The sequence below is a fragment of the Propithecus coquereli genome, unplaced genomic scaffold, assembly GCF_000956105.1.
Source record: "Propithecus coquereli isolate 6110/MARCELLA unplaced genomic scaffold, Pcoq_1.0 Scaffold443, whole genome shotgun sequence".
NCBI lineage: Eukaryota > Metazoa > Chordata > Mammalia > Primates > Indriidae > Propithecus > Propithecus coquereli.
Genome location: NW_012150208.1, coordinates 1,425,278 through 1,428,659, shown reverse-complemented (window position 1 = coordinate 1,428,659; position 3,382 = coordinate 1,425,278).

Below are 3,382 nucleotides of genomic sequence, written 5' to 3'. Positions count from 1 at the left end.
TGGACCTAAAAGTTACACACTTATAATCAAAAGACTTCTCCTTTCTTAGGTGTGTTTCACTACAAACTCTACCCACTGCTTTCTTTCTCAGCGTTGCACAATCCTGTGAATTTCCCAATGTCTAGCAGCTTTCTCTTAGAGAATGTGTGCATTTGTATCTGTAACTCCATTTAGCCTAAAAGTTACATACTTACGGTGGAAAGACTTCTCCTTTCTTAGGTGTGTTTGACTACAAACTATACTCGCTGCTTTCCTTCTGAAAGTTGTGCAATCTTGTAAATTTCCCAATGTCTAGCAGCTTTCTCTGAGAGAATGTATGCATTTGTACCTGTAACTCCATTTGGACTAAAAGTTACATACCTATAATGAAAAGACTTCTCCTTTCTTAGGTGTGTTTGACTACACACTGTATCCACTGATTTCTTTCTCAAAGTTGTACAATCCTGTGTATTGTCCAATGTCTAGCACCTTCCTCTGAGAGCGTGTATGCATTTATATCTTGAACTCCAGTCGGCCTAAAAGTAACATACTTATAATGAAAAGACTTCTCCATTCTTAGGTATGTTTGAATACAAATTATGCCCACTGCTTTCTTTCTCAAAGTTGTGCAGTCCTTTAAGTTGCCCAATGTCTACTAGGTTTCTCTTAGGGAATGTTTAAATTTTTATCTGTAACTCAATTCGGCATAAATGTAACATACTTCTAATGAAAAGACTTCTCCTTTCTTAGGTGTGTTTGACTGAAAACTATACCCACTGCTTTCTTTCTCAAAGTTGTGCAACCCTGTAAATTGCCCACTGTCTAGTAGCTTTCTCTGAGAGAATGTATGCGTTTATATCTTTAAGTCTATTCGGCCTAACAGTTACATACTTATAATGAAAAGACTCCTGCTTTCTTAGTTGTGTTTTACTAGAAATTATGCACACTGCTTTGTTTCTCAAAGTTGTGCAAATCTATAAAATGCCCAATGTCTAGCAGCTTTCTCTGAGAGAATGTATGCGTTTCTATATGTGACTGTATTACACTTAAAAGCTACCATGTTCCTACGAAATGATTTCTCCTCTCTTAGGTGTGTTGGATTGGAAAGTCTACACACTGCTTTGTTTCTCAAAGTTGTGCAAACCTGTAAAGTGCCCAATGTCTAGCACCTTTGTCTGAGACAATGTATGTGTTTCTATATGTAACTCCATTAGGCCTAAAACTTATCCTCTTCCAATGAATTGACTCCTCCTTTCTTAGTGTGTTTGACTAGAACCTCTACACACTGTGTTGTTCCTGAAAGTTATGCAAACCTACAAAGTGCCCAATGTATAGCAGCTTTCTCTGAGACATCGTATTCATTTCTGTATGTAACTCCATTCCACCTAAATGTTATCCTCTTCCAGCAAAATTACTTCTAGTTTCTTAGATGTCTTTGACTAGAAACTATACACACTGCCTTTTTCTCCCAGTTGTGCAAACCTATACCTTGCCCAATGTATAGCAGCTTTCTGTTAAAGAATGTATGCATTTCTACATGAAACTCCATTCTGTCTAAAAGTTACATTCTTCCAACAAAATCGCTTCTCCTTTCTTAGTTGTGCTTGACTAGAAATTCTACACACTGTTTTGTTTCTCAAAGCTGTGCAAACCTATAAATTGCTCAATGCCACCCAGCTTTCTTTGAGAGAATGTATGCGTTTCAATATGTAACTGCATTCGGCTTAAATGTTACCCACTTCCAATGAAATGACTTCTCCTTTCTTAGGGGTGTTTGACTAGAAACTCTACATACTTCTTTGTTTCTCAAAGTTGTGCAAACCTATAAAGTGTGCAATGTATATCAGCTTTCTCTGAGAGCATGTGTGCATTTCTATATGTAACTCCATTTCACCAAAAAGTTACCATATCAAACAAAATGATTTCTCCTCTCTTAGGTGTGCTTAACTAGAAACTCTACACACTGCTTTGTTTCTCAAAGTTGTGCAGTCCTGTAAAGTGCCCAATGTCTAGCAGCTTTCTCTGACAGATTGTATGAGTTTCCATGTGTAACTTCGTTCCACCTAGAAGTTACCCTCTTCCAATGAAATTACTTGTTGATTCCTAGGTGTTTTTGACTAGAAACTCTACACACTGCTTTGTTTCTCAAAGCTATACAAACGTATAAAGTGCCCAATGTCTAGCAGCTTTCTGTGAGAGAATGTATGTGTTTCTATATGTGACTCCATTATAGCTAAAAGCTACCATGTTCCAACAAATGATTTGTCCTCTCTTAGGTGTGTTAGACTAGAAACTCTACACACTCCTTTGTATCTCAAAGTTGTGCAAACCTATAAAGTGCCCAATGTCTAGCAGCTTTGTCTTAGACAATGTATGCATTTCTATATGTAACTCCATTTGCCCAAAAATTATCCTCTTCCAATGAAATGACTTCTCCTTTCTTAGGTGTGTTTGACTAGAAGCTTTGTTTCTCAAAGTTGCACAAACCTATAAAGTGCCCAATGTATAGCAGCTTTCTCTGAGACATCATATGCCTTTCTAGATGTAACTGCATTCCACCTAAAAGTTACCCTCTTCCAACGAAATTACTTCTAGTTTCTTCAGTGTCTTTCACTAGAAATTGTACACACTGCTCTGTTTCTCCAAGTTAGTGTTAGTGCTAGATTGATCTTTAGGGTTAGTGCTAGCGTTAGGGTTAGGTTCAGGGTTAGGGTTGGGGCTACGTTTAGGGCAACGTTTAGGGTTAGGTTTAGGGTTATGGCTATTAAGTTTAGGGCTAGGATTAGCATTTGGGCTAGGGTAGTGTTAGGGCTAACTTTAGGTTCAGGATTAGGGCTATTGTTATGGTTAAAGCTAGGGTAGGCTTTCAGTTAGGGCTAGTTTTTAGGTTAGGGTTAACGTTAGGATTAGGGCTAGGGTTAGGATTAGTGTTTAGGGTTAGAGTTAGGGTTACATGTAGGTTAGTGTTAGGGCTAGACTTAGAGTTAGGCTTAGTGTTTGGTCTTGTGTTTGGGTTAAGTGTAGTGTTATGGTTAGGGTTATGGCTAGGGTTAGGACTAGTGTTAGGGCTAAGGCTAGATTTAGGCCTAGGGTTAGGATTATGGTTGGGGTTAGTGTGAGCTCTAGGGTTAGGTTTAGGGTTAGTGCTAGTGTTAGGGTTAGTGTCAGGTGTCGGATTAGGGCTAGGCTTAATGCTCTTAGGTTTAGGGCTAGATTTAGAGTTAGCGTATTTGTAGTTTTAGGGTTAGGGCTAGGGTTAAGGCTACTGTTAAGGCTAAACCTATGTTTAAGCCTAGGACTAGGGTTAGGGGTCAGGTTAAGTTTAGGTTTAGGGTCAGGGCTAGAGTGAGATTTTGTGTAAGTTTTATGGTTAGGGTTAGGGTTCAGGCTATGGGTTAGGGTT